This window comes from Ranitomeya variabilis, chromosome 1 (genome assembly GCF_051348905.1).
Source record: "Ranitomeya variabilis isolate aRanVar5 chromosome 1, aRanVar5.hap1, whole genome shotgun sequence".
NCBI classification, from domain to species: Eukaryota; Metazoa; Chordata; class Amphibia; order Anura; family Dendrobatidae; genus Ranitomeya; species Ranitomeya variabilis.
Window position 1 is genome coordinate 230344047 of NC_135232.1, and position 23134 is coordinate 230367180.

Genomic DNA, 23134 nt, shown 5'->3' on the forward strand with positions numbered 1-23134 from the left:
ACAGATGACAAGTCAAAAGAAAACCTCTTCTGCGTCCTCAACATTAAATACAGCATCAGAAGTATGCAAAAGAACATCTAAAAAAGCCTGATGTATTTTGGAAACAAGTCATGTAGACCGGAAAATGGAGCTCTTTGGCAACAATGATCAAAGGTATGTGTGGAGAAAAAAGGGCACAGAATTTAAGGAAAAGGAAATTTCGACAACCATTAAATATGGGGGTGGATCAGTCATGCTTTGGGGTTGTGGTGCATTTCATGGGAATAATGGATTTAATGAAATTTCAACAAATTCTTGATGCAAATATAATACCATCTGTAAAAAAAAGCTGAAGTTGAAAAGAGGATGGCTTCTACAAATGAATAATGATCCTAAACACAAGTCAAAATCCACAATACTACCTCAAAAGTCTGAAGGTTTTACAATGGCCCTCACAGTTCCCTAATCTGAATATCATTGAAAACCTGTGGCTAGACCTCAAAATAGCAGTGCATGCATGACCACCCAGGAATCTCACAGAACTCGAATAATTTTCCAAGGAAGAATGGATGAAAATCCCCCAAACAAGAATTGAAAGACTCTTGGTTGGCTACAAAAAGCACTTATAAGTTGTGTGATACCTTCAAAAGGGGGTGCACTAGATACTGACCATGCAGGGTGCCCAAACTTTTGCATAGGTCCATTTCCCTTTTTGTAATCTTTAAAATGTAAAAGATTTTTTTTGCCCTAAATACAAAGAAAATGTATCATCTTTAGCTTTAGGCCTTTTAGAGATCATTTCATCTTCAACTTGCTTAAAGGGAATCGGTCATCCCAAAAATGGCCTATAAACTAAGGCCACAGGCATCAGGGGCTTATCTACAGCATTCTGTAATGCTGTAGATAAGCCCCCGATGTATCCTGACGTCATCGTAAGAAGATGGGAGGCCCTGGACCGCGACGCCCATTGGACCGGACCGCAGCGGGACCACCCCTGTGTGAGTATAATATAACCCGTTTTTCTTATCTTTCAGGATACATCGGGGGGCTTATCTACAGGATTACAGAATGCTGTACATAAGCCCCTGATGCCGGTTGCCTTAGTTTATAGGCCATTTTTGGGGTGACAGATTCCCTTTAACAGTTCACCATAACCGTAATTTTGAGCAGGGGTGTCCAAACTTTTACATGTCAGTTCAGTCACCCTTGCAAGACTGCAGTGGTGGCTGGTGTCCAAGGCTACGAGCTGTAAACAGTCAATATCTCAAGAACGGATGAATATATTTTAGTATATAATAAGTTTCAAGAGTGCTTGAACTGACTGATTCACCCTCTGCATTAGGCCTGTCTGTATTCTCAGAGCGGTGACTGAACCCTCAGCGCCCCCGCCTCCATGACTGAAGACGAATGCTGGCGGGAGAATAAAGTTCATTTTCTCCCCGCTGCATTCAGCTGCGTGCATGGTATCGCCATTATCCTGCAGTTTAACCCCATTTCTGCAGGTTAATAACACTATTTCCGTCAACAGGTTCCCTTTAAACCTCTCGATGATCTGACCAATAGTTGGTTTAGTGGCAATCTTACCAGCAGCAATGTTTGGTAAAAGTTTTTTGATATAAAGCCATTTTGGCTGCACTTACCATATATACTCGAGTATAAGCCGAGATTTTCAGCCCCAAAAAAATGGTCTGAAAGTGCCCCCCTCGGCTTACACTCAAGTCATGGAAGGCGTGGGGGTCGGCGGGTGAGGGGGAGCGACGCCTGTCAAATACTCACCTGCTCCCAGCGCGGTCCCCGCATGTCCCACGGTCTTCAGGCACGGCAGCTTCTTCCCCTGTTTATGGGGCCATAACTTCATGGAGCATTATATAGGTCATCTATGGGGCCATAAAGAACTGCATGGAGCATTATATGGGGCATCTATGGGGCCATAATGAACTGCATGGAGCATTATATGGGGCATCTATGGGGCCATAAAGAACTGCATGGAGCATTATATGGGGCATCTATGGGGCCATAATGAACTGCATGGAGCATTATATGGGGCATCTATGGGGCCATAAAGAACTGCATGGAGCATTATATGGGGCATCTATGGGGCATCTATGGGGCCATAATGAACTGCATGGAGCATTATATGGGGCATCTATGGGGCCATAAAGAACTGCATAGAGCATTATATGGGGCATCTATGGGGCCATAAAGAACTGAATGGAGCATTATATGGGGCATTTATGGGGCCATAAAGAACTGCATGGAGAATTATATGGGGCATTTATGGGGCCATAAAGAACTGTATGGGGCCATAAAGAACTGAATAGAGCATTATATGGGGCATCTATGGGGCCATAAAGAACTGAATGGAGCATTATATGGGGCATTTATGGGGCCATAAAGAACTGTATGGAGCATTATATGGGGCCTATTTGTATATGGAGCATCTTATGGGGCGTATTTTGTATGGAGCATCTTATGGGGCTCCTGATTCAATATGGATCTTCAAAAACACTTAACCTACTGATGTCACAATTAATTTTACTTTTATTGGTATCTATTTTAATTTTTGACATTTACCGGTAGCTGCTGCATTTTCCACCCTAGGCTTATACTCGAGTCAATAAGTTTTTTGTTGCAAAATTAGGGGGGTCGGCTTATACTCGGGTCGGCTTATACTCGAGTATATACGGTAATTCCTTGGAGGTAACCATAGTTAAGAGAAGAAAACAATTTCAAACAGCAGCCCCCTGCTTTTATGTTCCAATCAGATGCCTAGTCCTAGATCATTTTATCACTTTTTTTCTAAGCAAACAAGTAGCTCACTGAAATTATGTGAGCAGGAAATTTTGTGGTAGGGCTGAAATTCAGTGGAAAAAAAGGGTTTACATTGCAAAGAGTGACTTTGCATATCACCTGATCACTTCATAAAAATGTAGAGTTAATGCAAACTTCCTCTATAAAAATTAAAGCAACAGACTTTGTGAAAACCTAAATTTGTGTCAGTCTCAAAACTTTTGGCCACGATTATAAAGGACATCGGTCATGAGACTATGATGACCTAAAAAAGGACATGTCACCAGGTCAAAAGTAACCAGATTTTCCTCTTATTTTATTCTCACTGTTCCCGTATCTGCAGGTTTTTATTTTTATTGTAAATCAGTTATTCAGTTACAGAGATATTTTTATTTATTGCCAATTTTTATGGTCTTTACAAGGGGGTGTAGGTCGCAGAATAATAGTGCAGAGCAGTCTAAAAGATATGCCCCAGAGAATCTTGTGAGCAATGCCCTGTAGTCAATGTATTTTTATGGTCATTACCAATAAAAACCTGGGCATAAAGAGAAAAACACTTGACCTGGTGACAGGTCTTCTCAGAGGTGTATGCTTTAATTACTCTCCATACTTAAACCGCTATATGGATCTAAACTCACTGCATGAATCAGAGTCTAGCTGCACGACTGCAACAGAGTAGGTTTTACCCTAAAATGTTACAATGTTTAATTGAAAACAGTCCGAAAAGACAGACGAGGATTAAAAAGGCCCATGCATCTGTCATTCACCTGGAGCGGGGAGCAGAGCATCGTACCAGTCACATTTGTCTCTTTGGTCTTTGGGATGACTTTTCAAAGTACTATGTTTTCTCAGAAACGCTGGAGCATTTCAGAGTGAAACACATCTGGTTGCAATCGCGCAGAGCGCTTCTGATTCAAGCTGCCTTGGTTAAGCAAGAATCTAATGACAGGTTCCCCTTAAAGATATTAAAAAAAAAAAAAAAAAAAAAAAAAAAACATTTTTTTTTTACTATATTAGCTAATTTTTTTTTATCATATGGACATTCCTTATGAAACCTCCATAGATGGCAATTTGTTTCTCTTAACCACATTTTACTACATTTTGTTTAGATATTTAAAGGTAACTAGACACCATGAAAACGCAGTCCAAGCTGAACAGATTGATACATAGGTTATACTGAATCCTTTCTCACAAAATTGTGTTTTAATCATTTAAACTTTGCCCTTTCTGGGATTTTTTGGCCCAGTGAGTGGTCCCATCAGTGACTGACAGTTTTCTTGTCTAAAGGCTCATGAAAACGTTGGTGAAACTTGGTCTGATCGCAGACCACAATGCACGAATTGGCCACAGGTCACGCAACCTGAGCATGCCAGCTTCACACGAATAATCCTATAACTTTGTCACGCTCAGGTCAGAAGACCAGCGGCCAGTCTTTGCATTGAGGTCGTGATCAGACCGAGATCCATGGAGGTCTTCATGAGAATGCATACAGAGACCGCCAACTGGACCCAAAATCCCAGAAAGAGAAATGGTTCAAATTATTAAAACACAGATTATACTGTTTGTCTTCTCACCAAACAATGTATCAATCTAGTCAGCTCCCCCTGCTCATATGGTGCCTGCAAAGTAAACTACATTTTCATTCGAAATTGTTTATTTTGCAACTATTTACAACAAAAATACATGTATGGCGTATCTGAAAAATATGCCATAAGTGTTTGAGAGGCCGAGGTCCCATCTCTGCAGAATGGCGGTCTCATTTCATCTCTTACCGTATAAGAGACAGGATAAAAGAGTACAATCTCCCTTGGGTAAAGGTGGGCTGGAGAAGGCTTTCCAGCTGACATGACAGCTCTCCTATTCCAAACATTAAATTTCAAAGAGCAGCAAGATCATCAGAAAGTAACAGGGAGAAATTCTAAAGTATAGACCTACATTGTATAAAATAAAAAAAACACACAACTGTACCTACCGTTGAGTGCAGCCATGCTACACACGGCTTTGCTGGATTGCATTGATGAATAAATGTGTGACCTGAAAAAGGAGAAAATAGAGTAGAGGGCGTTCACAGTGGACTTGCAATTTCTCACCATCTAACCAGATATAGGAAAAAGGCATTTAATCTCAAACCAATAATAAAAATTACAATGTTTTATAAAACTAGACAAGCAAAAGAACAAATAACCTGCACGGAAACAAACTAAAACCCAACACCACAGTGGAGGTAGTAATCCCGTGTGGACCACATCCTGCCTGAAACTTTACAACACAGAAGAGGCTGAAGCGACTGCTGCTGCATGCCAAAATGTAATATGGCTACATCCCCCCTCAAGATGGGAAGCTGAATTGTGCATTCTATGTTCCAGGCTTAGCAACCACTGGCTGTAGAAGTAAAATGTTCCTGAACGTCTCAATCCAAGAGATGGAAAGTGACGTAAACAGAAAAAGCAGAGGAGGCTAAAGAAAGTCACCCAAGCTCATCCAGAATAAAAAAACAAAACAAAAACTCATCCCATTCCCAGTTCTCACGGACATATCCCTAATGACTTCTCCTGTCAAGTCACCCCTATGTCTGTCTACCTAAGCTCTGAGGCTTCCAAGAAAGGTGCAAAGACAGCAATTACTGGAGCTCAGAAATGCAGCGCTGGCAAGACAGTCTGGAACATTATGACAGCGTCTGAATCACAACAAGATTTCTTCACCGAGCATCCTGCAAAAATGAAGATACAACTTCTCACTTTAAACATTCTCCTCCCTCAATTCAATATTTATATTACTTACTTCCTTCGAGTGAAGTTCTTCGGAATTGTAAGTATTCTACGGAAGTACGCTTACAAAACATCAACCACAGCTTACTCTATTTCTTCAAATGAAAGCCATGAATTATGAGAGAAAGCAGATTTCATCATCCCTGAAACCTCATTGCTAAAGTCTAATGGTGTGGTAGATAATGAAAGATCAAGGGGCAGATTCAGCAAAGAGTTAATGTAAAAAAAAAAAAAACAACTAATGTAAAACACTTCGAAAACTAGCAAATTTTCCTTTTCACGATAGGCAAAGCCTAGTTATGCCCACCCAACAAATTCAGGGAAAGGGTCAGCATTTCTTAAACAAGAAATTTTGCTCCAGTTCCAGACTAGAGTAAAGGCCCCGTCTCACATAGCGAGATCGCTAGCGAGATCGCTGCTGAGTCACAAGTTTTGTGACGCAACAGCGACCTCAGTAGCGATCTCGCTATGTGTGACACGTACCAGCGATCAGGCCCCTGCTGCGAGATCGCTGGTCGTGTCGGAATGGCCTGGACCTTTTTTTGGTCGTTGAGGCCCCGCTGACATCGCTGAATCGGTGTGTGTGACACCGATCCAGCGATGTCTTCACTGGTAACCAGGGTAAACATCGGGTTACTAAGCGCAGGGCCGCGCTTAGTAACCCGATGTTTACCCTGGTTACCAGCGTAAATGTAAAAAAAAAAACAAATAATACATACTCGCCTTCTGATGTCCGTCAGGTCCCTTGCCGTCTGCTTCCTGCTCTCACTGACTGCCGGCCGTACAGTGAGAAGTGAGAGCACAGCAGTGACGTCACCGCTGCGCTCTGCTCTCACTGTACGGCCGGATCTCAGTCAGAGCAGGAAGCAGACGGCAAGGGACCTGGACACCGAAAGGCGAGTATGTACTGTTTGTTTTTTTTTGTAACCAGGGTAAACATCGGGTTACTAAGCGCGGCCCTGCGCTTAGTAACCCGATGTTTACCCTGGTTACCCGGGTGCTGCAGGGGGACTTCGGCATCGTTGAAGACAGTTTCAACGATGCCGAAGTCGTTCCCCTGATCGTTGGTCGCTGGAGAGAGCGGTCTGTGTGACAGCTCCCCAGCGACCACACAGCGACTTACCAACGATCACGGCCAGGTCGTATCGCTGGTCGTGATCGTTGGTAAATCGCTTAGTGAGACGGGGCCTTAACATTTCCGGTGAGGCGCAAGAAGCCGCCTGCCACTGATAAGATGCGCTGGACTCATTGAATGGCGTGTGCCTCTTAATGAATTCAGAGCATATTATACATGCACGTTTATCATTAAGACTGGCGTAAGAAACACCAGCTTTAATAAATCAGGACCCAAGTGTTCGTAGAAAGGCTTGTTACAGATTATTGTCCCTTTACACATGCCAGCAACCACCTGATCAACAAGCAAAATGCGAGTTCATTGTGTGTTTGATCTTTTATGCAGGCTTGAAAATCAATATCAGCAGCACATCATCATAAACAGGAGATGTGCTACAGATAACGATACTGAACTGGGATAGTAAAATCTTCTTGACAAGCATTCTATCCCCATTATTTTTCGCTGGCCTGTGTACAAAGTCCAGTAAGAAATCTTCAAACACATGGTAGACAGAAAATTACACCCCCCCCCCCCCCCCCCCCGGGAGCAGCGCGGGGCACGAGGAGAGGTGAGGAGAGTGTTTTTTTTAAAATATATCTGTGAGTGATAACTGGATTGTGGGGCAATTGGGGGGGGGGGGGGAGCTGTATTACATTCTATGGGGGTTGGTTGCATTACATTCTATGGGGGCTGGCTGCATTACATTCTATGGGGGTTGGTTGCATTACATTCTATGGGGGCTGGCTGCATTACATTCTATGGGGGCTGGCTGCATTACATTGCTGTATTACATTCTATGGGGGCTGTGCTGCATTACATTCTATGGGGGCTGTGCTGCATTACATTCTATGGGGGCTGTGCTGCATTACATTCTATGGGGGCTGTGCTGCATTACATTCTATGGGGGCTGTGCTGCATTACATTCTATGGGGGCTGTGCTGCATTACATTCTATGGGGGCTGTGCTGCATTACATTCTATGGGGGCTGTGCTGCATTACATTCTATGGGGGCTGTGCTGCATTACATTCTATGGGGGGGCTGTATTACATTCTATGGGGGCTGTGCTGTATTACATTCTATGGGGGCTGGGCTGTATTACATTCTATGGGGAGCTGTATTACATTCTATGGGGGCTACATTATATTCCATGGGGGTTGTATTATATTCTGTGGGAAGGTGGGCTGTATTACATTCTAGCGGGTGCGGCATTATATTCTCTGGGTGGTTACATTATACTCAGGGGACTACAATATATTCTGTGGTGTGGCTGCATTAAACTCTAGAGTGGCATCATTATACTCTATGTGGGATGCATTATACTGTATCGAGGACTATGGGGAATACATTATACTATATGAAGAACTATGGGGTGCATTATACTATGGGAAGTGAATTGTACTACATGGATGACAATGGCGGTGCATTATACTATATGGAGCTCTATGAGGAGTGTATTATACTATTTGGAGGACTGTAGCAGTACATTATACTATATGGAGGACTGAGGAGTGTATTATACTATATGGAGGACTGAGGAGTGTATTATACTATATGGAGGACTGAGGAGTGTATTATACTATATGGAGGACTGAGGAGTGTATTATACTATATGGAGGACTGAGGAGTATTATACTATATGGAGGACTGAGGTGCACATTATAATATATGGAGGATTATGGGGTGTATTATACTAAACAAGCAAAATGCTGCCTATTCGAGTGATTGGATTGTTTATGTGGGAACAGAAATCCTTGTTCTCAGCTGCAAATCGCCGGTGTAAACTGTAGTTGTGCTGCTGATAACATGATACTGTATGGAGACAGAGTGATCTAATTGTGATTGTTCTGTCCCCATCATTCTTTCTCAGTTGGTGTAAAGAGACCAGGAAACAAGAGAACGACTTCAGTATTATCGATCACACTCGTTTAGCGGCCTGAGATCAGTACATGTAAATACAGCAGAAATGCTTCGCAGGGAGATGAGGCAAGGATGATGACAGTTGTAGTTAGCACCCGGCGCCTGGCAATAACGCTAACTCTAATGCAGATCTTGGGCGAGCAGATGAAATCAGTCTGTGTGCCTCAGCCCAATAAACCTGCTCCCACACATTTCTACACTCATGAAAGTTTCTCTCGGGTTCTCAGCTGCTCAGAGGGAGACATTTCACCCCAGATGAGTCAGCAGTAATCTCAAGTCAGTCTGCTCCACCTACAAAGTTTCACTTCTCAGTCACAGATAAAAACACACATTTCAAAAAGGCAAATTATCCCCAAATACTTCTTGCTTATGCAAGCGATATAGGAACGCCAATACTGTATATTAGTCATTATATTAATTATTAAGTCATCTATCCAGAATTCTAGCGTGAACAAAAGCTGCAGGGAATAGAAATCTCAAAACAATGTAGTTATGACGCAGATCACTTACTACATGAGTGTACCACACATAAGGGAGCAAAAATAAAAAGATCCAACTATGCCATGATTTCAGAAGACTGTTACTTGCACAAGTGCCCAAAAAAAAATCATGAAAATTTGCTTAACAGACTTAGTGGCACCGCTCCAGTACGGAAATAAAAGAATATGCTGGAGTTGTGCCCTAATATATGTTCCCTGCCTCTAGCAATATACTTTTCAGGCAATGACTTCAGCTAGTTAAAGTACCGCTCCATTCCTGGTCGGCCATCTCGTGACCACAGCTCCTGACTGATCAGAAGTCAGAGGCGACGGTCACCAGCTCTCAATGTACGGTAATTCTATGAGAGCACTGTTCTGGCTATCAGACTTACATTGAGTAGTGAAGGAACAGATGATTGGCCTCGGGGAGACCAAAACATCCAACACCGCGGAGACACCATCACGTGTTTCTCAACGCAGTGATCCAGAACACTGCCCCCATCCCTTATGGGAAATATGCAAATGCATGTAGGATAGCTGCGGAGACACCATCACGTGTTTCTCAACGCAAGCAGTGAATAGCCAGACCTTTCCCCGGGAAGGAACAACCACGGGAAGGGCAGCATCCTATAAAGGAAAACATCCAATACAGGAAAACCACCTATGCCAAGCATGGTATCCATCCACAGACAGCTGTTTCGGGGTGTTTGCCCCTCATCAGTGTGGAGTAGGAATCTGGCTATTAGGAGCAGTGCCTAGTAAAAGGCTGTGAAGGAACAGATGATTGGCCTCGGGGAGACCAAAACATCCAACACCGCGGAGACACCATCACGTGTTTCTCAACGCAGTGATCCAGAACACTGCCCCCATCCCTTATGGGAAATATGCAAATGCATATCCATCCACAGACAGCTGTTTCGGGGTGTTTGCCCCTCATCAGTGTGGAGTAGGAATCTGGCTATTAGGAGCAGTGCCTAGTAAAAGGCTGTGAAGGAACAGATGTCTGTGGATGAATACCATGCTTGGCATAGGTGGTTTTCCTGTATTGGATGTTTTCCTTTATAGGATGCTGCCCTTCCCGTGGTTGTTCCTTCCCGGGGAAAGGTCTGGCTATTCACTGCTTGCGTTGAGAAACACGTGATGGTGTCTCCGCAGCTATCCTACATGCATTTGCATATTTCCCATAAGGGATGGGGGCAGTGTTCTGGATCACTGCGTTGAGAAACACGTGATGGTGTCTCCGCGGTGTTGGATGTTTTGGTCTCCCCGAGGCCAATCATCTGTTCCTTCACAGCCTTTTACTAGGCACTGCTCCTAATAGCCAGATTCCTACTCCACACTGATGAGGGGCAAACACCCCGAAACAGCTGTCTGTGGATGGATACCATGCTTGGCATAGGTGGTTTTCCTGTATTGGATGATTTCCTTTATAGGATGCTGCCCTTCCCGTGGTTGTTCCTTCCCGGGGAAAGGTCTGGCTATTCACTGCTTGCGTTGAGAAACACGTGATGGTGTCTCCGCAGCTATCCTACATGCATTTACATTGAGTAGTGACACCCCACTAACCCAGCAAACACAAGAGCGATCTGGCAGGTCACAACCTGCAGAAAACAACTGGAGCGGCACCGATAGCAGAATACGACGGCGGTAGGCAAGTATATTACTAGGAGCAGTGGACTTAGATTAATGACACCATTTTAGCAGTTTAGTTTTTTTATTATTTCACTGCTGGAGTAGCCCTTTAAAGAGAACCTGTCACCCCCAAAATCAAAGGTGAGCTAAGCCCACCAGCATCAGGGGCTTACCTACAGCATTCTGGAATGCTGTAGATAAGCCCCCGGATGTATCCTAAAAGATGAGAAAAAGAGGTTAGATTATACTCACCCAGTGGCAGTCCCGGTCCAGTCCAATGGGTGTCTCCGTCCGGTCCGGTGCCTCCTACCTTCATCAGATGACGTCCTCTTGTCTTCATGCTGCGGCTCCGGCGCAGGCGTACTTTGTCTGGCCTGTTGAGAGCAAAGCAAAGTACTGCAGTGCGCAGGCGCTGGTCCTCTCTGACCTTTCCTGGCGCCTGCGCACTGCAGTACTTTGATCTGTCCTCAACAGGCCAGACAAAGTACGCCTGCACCGGAGCCGGAGTTTGTATGTTCTCTCCGTGTTTGCGTGGGTTTCCTCCGGGTAACTCCGGTTTCCTCCCACATTCCAAAGACATACTGATAGGGAATTTAGATTGTGAGCCTCAATGGGGACAGCGATGATAATGTGTGCAACCTGTAAAGCGCTGCGGAATATGTTAGCGCTATATAAAAAGAGATTATTATTATTATATATACACATACACACACGCATGCACGCACGTACACACACACATACACATACACTCTGCTCAAAAAAATAAAGGGAACACAAACAACAGAATATAACTCCAAGTAAATCAAACTTCTGTGAAATCAAACTGTCCACTTTGATTGGCAAACAGTGTTGCTTCCTATTTCACATGCTGTTGTGCAAATGGAATAGTCAACTGATGTAAATTATTGGCAATTATCAAGACACACTCAATAAAGGAGTGGTTCTGCAGGTGGGGACCAAAGACCACATCTCGGTACCAATGCTTTCTGGTGGATGTTTTGGTCACTTTTGAATGTTGGTCGTGCTTTCACACTCATGGTAGCATGAGACGGACTCTACAACCCACACAAGTGGCTCAGGTAGTGCAGCTCATCCAGGATGGCACATCAATGCGAGCTGTGGCAAGAAGGTTTGCTGTGTGTGTCAGCGTAGTGTCCGGAGGCGCTACCAGGAGACAGGCCAGTACAGCAGGAGACGTGGAGGGGCTGTAGGAGGGCAAGTGGAGCGCCCCCACTGCCGCAGGGCCGAGGGGTACCCGGTACTGGGCCTCTGAATCTCTGCTCTGGGGTTGTCACGGTGGCTAGACCTGGTCCGTGACCCTGCTGAGGGGCGCCCAATGAAAGGTGTGGGTGGTGATGCTGTATTGATGCGGTGCAAGTGCCGGTCGCAGTAAATAACGAGGACACCAGGTTGCAGTCTCTTTACCTCTTTACTGAATGCCCCAGGATCCTCAGTCCGGAATACGGTTAACCGGGCTGCGCAAGACCGGCCGGTCCGATGGCACCTCCAGAGTTCCCTTTGCAGGTGGAAATCTGTGCCTACCTTCTAGCGCTTGTGTGTTGTGGTCCTCCCCTGCTGTGCTTACGGGATAGTCCCCACAACTGTTGTGTCTGTTTCTGAAGTTCCCTCACAACTCGATTATGATGTTCTTCTTCGTCCCCCAGATGATATGGCTAGGACGCACCCGCATGACGGGTAGGCTCGGAGCTCTTCCTGGACCCTAGTGTCGCCCCTCTCCTGTTGTTGCCCCCTATGTCTTCTTAGGTGAATTGGGTGAGACAGCCCGCCTATAACTGACTGTCCTGCCGTAGGTTTGAAGTTAGGCCTGGAGCTCTATACTTCCTCGGCGTTCCGGCCACCGGCTGCGCGCCTCAGTAGGATGTTGCCTCGTCTTGCAGCACGACTCCTACTGGTGTTTCTCCTTGTTGCGTTGATCTTGTTTCTCACTCAGCACAATAAACCTCGCTTCTTGTCCTTTCTTAGGGCACCGCCGCTGTCTCGTGCAGGCGCGGTCCCGTAACGTTACGTTCTCTCTGTTCGCTAGGCCTCTGTCAGGATCCCACCCCTGACAGTGGCCCCCCTGAATCTTCCCCTGCAACACCCTCTGCCACAGGATGTTGCCTGGCTCCAACCCAGTCAGCTTCTGTCTAACTTCCTATCCAACCCCTAGTTTTACCAGATTGTGAGGAGTGGCCTAATACATAGCACCCTTAGCTCCCCCTGGAGGCCAGACTGTGAAGTGTATTGGTGTCTGTGATACCTGGTCAGGTGAACTCCTTCAGTGCCATCAGACGTACCATAGCCCCCCTTAGCGGCAGAGCATCAGTACTGCAACGACCAGGACTCTGGGGCGCTGCACAAGTACCCAGCAGCAGGACTGCTACCTCAGCATTTGCGCAAGGAGCAACAGGAGGAGCACTGCCAGAGCCCTGCAAAATGACCTCCAGCAGCCCACAAATGTGCATGTGTCTGCACTAGTGATGAGCGAGTGTACTCGTTGCTCGGGTTTTCCAGAGCACGCTCGGGTGACCTCCGAGTATTTATGACTGCTCAGAGATTTAGTTTTCATCATGGCAGCTAAATGATTAACAGCTATTGCCAGCTTGATTACATGTGTGGATTCCCTAGCAACCAGACAACCCCCACATGTACTCAGCCTGGGTAGTAGCTGTAAATCATTCAGCTGCCGCGATGAAAACTAAATCTCCGAGCAGTCAAATACTCAAGGTCACCCGAGCGTGCTCGGGAAACTCACTTATCACTAGTCTGCACAAACGGTTAGAAACTAACTCCATGATATGGGGGTTGTGCTCACAGCCCAACACCGTGCAAGACGCTTGGCATTTGCCATAGAACATCAGGATTGGCAAATTTGCCACTGGCGACCTGTGCTCTTCACAGATGAAAGCAGGTTCACACTGAGCACGTGACAGACGTGAAAAAGTCTGGAGACATCGTGAAGAGCGATCTGCTGCCTGCAACATCCTTCAGCATGACGGATTTGGCAATGGGTAAGTAATGGTGTGGGGTGGCAAATCTTTGGAGGGCCGCACAGCCCTCCAAGTGCTCGCCAGAGGTAGCCTGACTGCCATTAGGTACTGAGATGAGATCCTCAGACCCCTTGTGAGACCATATGCTGCTGTGTACTACTGTGTACTGCGTACACTACTGAGCATCATTTCCTTGTCTTGAGGCATTTCCACTGAAATTGGATCAGCCTGTAATTTGATTTTCCACTTTGATTTTGAGTAAAATTCCAAATTCAGACCTCCATGGGATATTAATTTTAATTTACATTGATCATTGGTCATTCTTCTCAATGCATTTCACTATGTAATGAATAAAGATTTGCAGCTGGAATATTTAATTCAGTGATCTCTAGGATGTGGGATTTTAGGGTTTCCTTTATTTTTTTTTGAGCAGTGTATATACATACATACACATTGTTGCCCCAGACAAGTCAGCCCTCTGTCCATGTCATCATGCCCCTGTGGGTGTGATAATTTGCCGACGCTCGTTCCGGCAGCATCACGGTCTCTGAAGCCAGTTTAGAAGATGTCTTCCGGTCATGAGCAGTGCGTGCCTCTGAAGCCAGGCACCATACACCTGGCTTCAGAGATGCAGTAACGCTGCTGGAATGTGGGACGTGCATGTTTGAGATTTGTATGAGTATCGATGACACCACTCATGCAAATTTTGTTATCACGCCCACAGACTGGTCTGGAGCAACTAATGCCCATCTACTAGTCAAAGCCCTCATTAGCATAGCAAACGGGGACAATATATATGCTTTTTTATATCTTGCTTTCGCTTTAAACCAAACTTAAATCGAACTAACAAGTTTCCGAATCAGGAGGGATGCCAAGACCTGTGTGTGGCTGCAATCTCCACTTCTATACCTGCTGTCCTGGTAATATGTATTGTTTATTCTTGATTGAATGTATACCATTATTATAATTACCTTGTTAGGCAGTGTAACGGATTGTGCAATTTTATGTGTAAGTCACTGGACTGTAATTGAATTGGCCATAGGTATATAGTAAGGGGGTTTGATTTGCCGGACATTTAGCACACAGTTTAGGCCTCTTTTACACATCCGTTTTTTAGAATCAGTAACAATCCGTCAAAGTCTTGAAAAGACGGATACTGTGCCGATTGTAAAAAACTGATGCACTGGATCTGTTTTTTTGATGGATCCGTTGAAGTAGTTGCAGCCGGAATTTAAAGAAACAGAATTCTGGAGAGGGAGCAAGGGATTTTCCCCTGAATGGAAATCCTTCCAGGCATGCTCAGTTTCAAAAAACGTAATCCGTCGCTGAATTCCGGTTTTTGACGGCAATTTTTCGACGTACACAAAAAACGTTTCTATGTGAGTTGTCTCCGTCCGACGGACACAGAATTTACGATGGATCCAGCGCACGATGGATGAAACGTGTGACAACAATCCATCGCTAATACAAGTCTATGAGAAAAAAAAACGCATCCAGCAGCAACATTTGTTGGATCCGTTTTTTTTTTCTTTTTTTCTTCTTCACAAAACGACGGATTTGGACAGAAACAAAAAGACGGAGGTGTGAAGGAGGCCTTAATGTCCCCCAGTTAGGGAGCTCTGATATTCTACTATTATTCTTTTACCATGCGTTATGGTTTTTCTGAGTAATATGAATAAAGCATTGTAATTAAAATTTTTACTTTCTGGATCTCTTCATTTGTCAACTTGTTATGTTAGTCCGATAAGTTCGGTTTATCTGTTGTGAAGCGCCACCTTCTCTTTACTACTGGACACCCTCATGTAATTAGTCCTTGCCTTCATTTATAACGTTAGGGCAGGTTACGTAGGGAACTTGCTCATACATAGGTGAATGCTGCTGGGCTGGAGGGCATGGGGGATCTGACAGGTTCCCTTTAAAAAAATAAGTTGTCTCAAATCAAAGCAACTCACAAGGTTTAATATGTCACCTTCAAAAAAGAAGAGTTTTTGTGATCTGAACCTAAAAAGGCACAACCAGATTTCGATATACTGGAAAGTATCTGTTATTTAAGTGAAGTCTGAAGGAACTAATTCTACTTAACCATTTTTTTACCTGTTAGGCAGAGACCCTCTCCATACGATAGCTTGTCCTCTCATGCAATTGGTTAAGCTGAAGTAGAATTGCTCCACGATAATCTGCGGAGAAGCATTCCTCTACGCTTTTTATAGTGGTATAGACTTCCGTTGTGAGACTCCTCATCAGTGTGCGCACGAAGCAGGTCTAATTCGGTCACAGGCTCAGACATTTTTTCTGCTCAAGAGCTATTAAAATCGGGAAGTAACCCACGTTCAAAAGAGAACTTACACTTCCCACTTATGTACTAAAGGATAATCACTGGAACTTCCTTTTAAATTATGATCTTTATACAGTTCAACATTTCAAGCCGTTACGTTTGCTGGAATATTATCAAGGGCTTGCAGTGCTTCATGTAACAGTGGATCATTTAGTTCTGCATGGAAACTTTCTATTGCTTTGAATTCGCTATTTTTCACAGTTTAAAACCTGTCCAAGCCCACATATTTTTCCCAGATTAGGAGAGGGACTATCACCTTATTTTTCTATGAAGCAGAAAAAAAATTGTCAACTGTTCCGTCAGTAAAGACTGTCAGTGATTGAGCCGTAAAGTGACTTGTAAAATGCTCCTGCAGAAAAATGGATCTTGAGGTTATGTGCACACGTCAGGATTTCTTCAGGAATTTTTGCATTTTTTTTGTGGATTTCCCCGATAAGAACGCTATAATACCGCATAAAAAAACGCATACATTATGCATCCTATCATTTAGAATGCATTCCGCATTTTTTGTGCACATGTTGCGTTTTTTTTCCGCAAAAAAAACGCATTCCGGAAAAAGCAACATGTTCATTTTTGCGGATTTTTTGCGGATTTCCCATTAAATTGGAGTGTCAGGAAAAAAACGCAAAAAATCTGCATAAAATCCGCAAAAAAAAACACGTAAAAAAACGCAAAAAAAAAAAAGCGCATACGGATTTCTGGCAGAAATGTCCAGATTTTGTCAGTTAAATTTCTGCAAGAAATCCTGACGTGTGCACATACCCTGACACTTGTGGAACAAGTTATTTTGAAAGAATCAACACCTGATTTGCAGGCTTGTTACAGTGCCTTGCGAAAGTATTCAGCTCCCTGGAACTTTTCAACCTTTTCCCACATATCATGCTTCAAAACAAAGATACCAAATGTAAATTTTTGGTGAAGAATCAGCAACAAGTGGAACATAATTGTGAGGTTGAACGAAATTTATTGGTCATTATACATTTTTGTGGAAATTAAAAAACTGAAAAGTGGGGCGTGCAATATTATTCAGTCCCATTAACTTAATACTTTGTTGCTCCACCTTTTGCTGCGATTACAGCTGCAAATCTCTTGGGGTATGTCTCTATCAGTTTTGTACATCCAGAGACTGAAATTCTTGCCCTTTCTTCCTTGGCAAACAGCTCGAGCTCAGTGAGGTTTGATGGAGATCGTTTGTAAACAGCAGTTTTCAGCTCTTTCCACATATTCTCGATTGGATTGAGGTCTGGACTTTGACTTGGCCATTCTAACACCTGGATACGTTTATTTGTGAACCATTCCATTGTAGATTTTGCTTTATGTTTGGGATCATTGTCTTGTTGGAAGACAAATCTCCGTCCCAATCTCAGGTCTTTTGCAGACTCCAACAGGTTTTCTTCAGGAATGGTCCTGTATTTGGCTCCATCCATCTTCCCATCAATTTTAATCGTCTTCCCTGTCAGTGCTGAAGAAAAGCAGGCCCAAACCATGATGCTGCCACCACCATGTTTGACAGTGGGGATGGTGTGTTCAGGGTGATGAGCTGCGTTGCATTTACGCCAAACATATCGTTTGGCATTGTTGCCAAAAAGTTCGATTTTGGTTTCACCTGACCAGAGCACCTTCTTCCACATGTTTGGTGTGTCTCCCAAGTGGCTTGTTGCAAACTTTAAACAACACTTTTTATGGATATCTTTGAGAAATGGCTTTCTTCTTTCCATTCTTCCATAAAGGCCAGATTTGTGCAGTGTACAACTGATTGTTGTCCTATGGACAGACTGTCCCACCTCAGCCTTAGATCTCTGCAGTTCATCCAGAGTGATCATGGGCCTCTTGGCTGCATCTCTGATCAGTCTTCTCCTTGATTGAGATGAAAGTTTAGAGGGACGGCCGGGTCTTGGTAGATTTGCAGTGGTATGATACTACTTCCATCTCAATATGATCGCTTGCACAGTGCTCCTTGGGATCTTTAAAGTTTTGGAAATCATTTTGTATCCAAATCTGGCTTTAAACTTCTCCACAACAGTATCACGGACCTGCCTGTTGTGTTCCTTGGTCTTCATGATGCTCTCTGTGCTTCAAACCCTTAGGCTATGTGCACCTGTTGTGGATTTTGCTGCAGATCCGCAGCGGAATGGCAGATGCAGATTCGCAGCAGTTTTCCATGAGTTTTACAGTACCATGTAAACCTATGGAAAACAAAATCCGCAGTGCACCTGCTGCGGAAAAAAACACGCGGAAATGCTGAGTTGTTTATTCCGCAGCATGTCAATTCTTTGTGCAGATTCCACAGCGGTTTACACCTGCTCCATAATAGGAATCCACAGGTGTTAAACCACAGGTGAAATCCGCATATAAACCGCGGTAAATCCGCAGTGCGGATTTCCTGCAGATTTACCAAAATCAGTGCAGAAAAATATGCACACCTTTCCGCAACTTGTGCACATACCCTGAGACTATCACAGAGCAGGTGCATTTATACGGAGACTTGATTACACACAGGTGGATTATATTTATCATCATTAGGCATTTAGGACAACATTGGATCATTCAGAGAGCCACAATGAACTTCTGGAGGGAGTTTGCTGCACTGAAAGTAAAGGGGCCAAATAATATTGCACGCCCCACTTTTCAGTTTTTTAATTTTCACAAAAATTTAAAATAACCAATAAATTTCGTTCAACTTCACAATTGTGTTCCACTTGTTGTTGATTCTTCACCAAAAATTTACATTTGGTATCTTTATGTTTGAAGCATGATATGTGGGAAAAGGTTGAAAAGTTCCAGGAAGCCGAATACTTTTGCTAGGCACTGTAAATATTCGGTGTAAAAAGGCAGACAATAGTGCAGCATGCAGGACTAATCAAATCGAACCCTATTAATGTCCATGAGGTTGTTCGGGGCCTTTACAATCCATCACGTGATGGACCCATCGCTCCCATAGTTTTGGTTGATCAGAAGAAATACGGTAAATGAAAAAAAAGCACAGAAGCAACATGGCCTCAATGCTAGCAGTACATGTGACAATGAAAAACTGATGCACGCAAATTGAAAATAAAAAACAGGGAATGATTACATTTTCAGCTGAGGTTGCTGCCTTCTAAACAACACCTTTCATTTACATACAAGAAACCACTTAGTCACGGAAATGCAAGAACCCTGTACTAGCTCACCATATAGTACTCATCCAATAGTGTGCAATGTATTGACTGCACCCTGGGTAACCAATAACTTGTCTCTAGAAGTGTGTAGACTCTTCAACCTGCAAGCAACTGCACGTGCTTAGATTTTTATATTATAAAAAGAGTATTTTGTATCAACAGGCGCTCTCTAAACAGGTACAGAGTGTTTGCACTGGCTGTCGCTTTGCAATGTCCCCGGGGTGCTCGGTCGTGAGCAGTAAAGCTTTCTATTCCACTGCTAAAATCCAATGAATTATTTCCAGCTCTCACTTGGCATTATATATTACAGCAAAGTTTCTCTGTGTCCCTGATGCCATTCACATTCTGCTACAGTGTCTGCATATCAAGAAGTTCTTACAATGTTGAACACTACAAAACACATTGTAACCATTTACTTTCCCGTTTCATAAATTATATTGACAGAGACAGATCTAAGGGTAGGTGCACGCGGTCAGTAAACGCTGGGGGTTGGACGCTGTGTATCTGCAGCATCCAAATGTTACAGCATAGTGGATGGGATTTCAAGAAATCCCATGCCCACTACTTGTGCACCGAAGCCTACGGATGACCCACGGAGACGGACATGCGGCGCGTCTTTCCAGACCACAAGATAAATTTCACCCATAATATGTATTGGACGCGGTGATTCCGCACGGTTCAATTAACACATGAGGATTCACCGGTGTTCAAAAGCTGGCAGCGCTTTGGACGCATCAGACATGTGCTGCATCCAAAGCGCTGCCGATTACTGACTGTGTGCACATACCCTTAAGCTAGGTTCACATTGCGTTAATGTGTGCACGCTAACGGACAGCGTTGCACGGCGAAAATGTCGCAATTAACGCCGTGCAACGGGTCCGTTAGCGCACCCATTGACAGCAATGTGAAGTTTCCCTGTAGCGCATCGCTAGCGCGTGCCTTTTTCGGCTCGCGCTAGCGATGTGCCGTTCTTCTGTAGCGCGCCTCGGACGCTGCTTGCAGCATCCATGGCGCGCCCGAGGTCCGTTCCCCGCTCTCGCAGATCGGGGATCTGCAAGAGCGGGGGACGTTAATGCGACCCCTAAAAAAACATTGCGTTAGCGCAATCCGCTAGCGCTAAACGGATTGCCCTAACGCAATGTGAACCTAGCCTTACATGGGGACTCAAGTTTTGAATAGGATGTAAAGCTTTCATAAAATGCAAGATTACTTTTTTTTTTTTGTTAAAAAGCAGATGTGTCAAGTTTTCATCAGTGGCACTCTGAGAAACACAACCATTTTTCGTCTACAGGACAGTGCCTCTGACATCTTCAGAGATGCAGAGATCGTCAAGCAAAAAGTCAAAAAGGGACACAAAGTCATAATGATATACAGTAGCTCCACTATATCAAGTGCATACTTGATTTTAATAGCAATAACCGGTTGACTTTTCACATCCATTAAACACAATTGCAATAGCCCATGAACTATCCCTTCACATAACACAGACAATTACTAACACAATGCTTATTGGTTTACTCATATACTGTAGATAAAAAGTAGTTAAAGGGATGTTGCACTTTAAAAAAAAAAAAAAAAAAGTGGACCCCTAATGTTTTCGGTCATGCCAAATACCAAAATCAGATAGTACTTTAACCCCCCCCCCTTAACACAGCCTATAACACCACTGCAGCCAATCACTGATCTCAGCGGTTCATCCTGTCTACATTGGTGGAGCCACTAAGATCGGTGATGGCTCTCAGAGGAGAGAGTTTGCGCTGAAGCAGTTTTGTTGTTTTTCATAATGGCAAACTTTTGGGGTGCACTTCTCTAGAGGTGGAAATCCTTTCAGTTTCAATACAAAAATAATTAATTACAGTCCACCATCTAGCTACTAACAATAGCCAATAATATATGCCAAAGTAGTTTGCCGCTCGTGCTGGCATGTTTACCAAGCCGATTGCCAATGATTAGGGCAGAACCAGAATGATAGCTAAAACGAGCGTTCTATCCCCAATTCATTATGTTGTTGGCAGCATATTCCATATTTACATGAGGTAATGTGCTGCCGACTATTATTTATTTTCCAGCATAAACAATCTGATCAGCAGACAAACAAGTGTAAGGCTGCTCCGATGAGTCACTTGTTTATGCTGACAGAGAATAAGGAAGAAGCCTAAGAACGACTATTTGCCAATAATCTACAAATCTATAAATGCACCATTAGACTTTCAGGTGTCCTATTGCAGACAGATCAGTTGGTGGAAAATGCATCTTTAGCCTGCAGGAAGAATTGTGAGAAGGGAAAGTAGCCGTGTGGCACACCTACAGAAATTGTCATCATTATATATTTGATATATGAGAATACAGACACACACAATCATATATAAAGTCTGAAGGAATGGTTCAGCACTACCATTGCATGAATTAAAACTCCCTTCATTCAAAATCCATTAAAGCAAAGTGATCCATGGTGAAAGTATTAAAAACTTGCTCATTTCTGGAGTATCAAGCGCCAATAATATATAATTGGTGTACCTAGGATTAAGGGTGCTTGACACGCCAGAAACGTGACAATTTTTAATACTTTGCATCTCACAAGCACCCACCGATGCAGGATTCTCAGCCGCTCATCTTTATACAAGCATGGTGAGCCGGCGCAGTCTGGACCCCCCAGTGACGCTCCCAGGAGATCGCGGTGTGCGTAAGCACTGAACGCACACCGCGATCTCCAACGAAGAAGCAGGGACCAGCCAGGAGGGTGAGTATATGCTATATCTACCTGTCCCCGTTCCAGTGATGCGCGCTGCTCCATCCTCCGCCTGCAACTGTTCAGTCAGAGGGCGGCGCACATTAACGCGTCATCGCGCCCTCTGAACTGAACGGTTCAGAGAGCGCGATGACGCGCTGAATGCGCGCCGCCCTCTGACTGAACAGTCACAGGCAGAGGACCCGGAAGATGGAGCGGAGCGCAGCAGTGGAACGGGGGACAGGTAAATATAGCAAGTGCCAGGGGCCTGAGCTAGGGGCGACTCCAGCACCTGAACCCCCAGCGCGCCGGTGTCCCCGCCTGCTCAGGCCGTCAGCATTCGGTGCCCAGCACAGCCGCCCGCATTCACCACCGCCACGCACAGCCGCCCGCACTCACCGCCGCCCGCACTCACCACCGCGCACGGCGCCGCCACGCGCAGCCGCCCGCACTCGGCACAGCCGCCCGCACTCGGCACAGCCGCCCGCACCCGGCACAGCCGCCCGCACTCAGCGCGCAGGATGGGAGCACATGACAGGATGGGGGCGCAGGATGGAGCAGCATATGACAGGATGGGGATGCAGGATGGAGCAGCACATGACACGATGGGGGCGCAGGATGGAGCAGCAAATACTAGGATGGACACCATATACCAATATAAATGCTCGCCACCAGGGCGTAGAACAGGTTCAATAGCATATTATATATATATATATATATATATATATATATATATATACACACATACACACACACACACACACACACATATACATACGTGTATATATATACAGTTAGGTCCATATATATTTGGACAGAGACAACATTTTTCTAATTTTGGTTATAGACATTACCACAATTAATTTTAAACAAAACAATTCAGATGCAGTTGAAGTTCAGACTTTCAGCTTTCATTTGAGGGTATCCACATTAAAATTGGATGAAGGGTTTAGGAGTTTCAGCTCCTTAACATGTGCCACCCTGTTTTTAGAGGGACCAAAAGTAATTGGACAATTGACTCCAAAGCTATTTCATGGACAGGTGTGGGCAATCCCTTCGTTATGTCATTCTTAATTAAGCAGATAAAAGGCCTGGAGTTTATTTGAGGTGAGGTGCTTGCATTTGGAAGGTTTTGCTGTGAAGTAAACATGCGGTCAAAGGAGCTCTCCATGCAGGTGAAACAAGCCATCCTTAAGCTGCGAAAACAGAAAAAACCCATCCGAGAAATTGCTACAATATTAGG

The 23134-nt window shown here is 44.3% G+C and overlaps 1 protein-coding gene across 24 annotated transcripts in view; it reads right to left on the minus strand.

The window, feature by feature from the left end:
* The window catches only part of NCOR2 (nuclear receptor corepressor 2), a 511202-nt gene that overhangs the window by 425961 nt on the left and 62107 nt on the right, over positions 1 to 23134 (minus strand). For 3 of the 24 annotated variants that reach the window (XM_077293239.1, XM_077293236.1, XM_077293233.1), the window contains exon 2: positions 4742 to 4803. The exons of the other annotated variants lie outside the window; for them this stretch is intronic. The gene's annotated coding sequence lies outside the window, so the exon portion shown is untranslated. The remainder of the gene's footprint in view (positions 1 to 4741; positions 4804 to 23134) is intronic. 24 annotated transcript variants of the gene reach the window in all.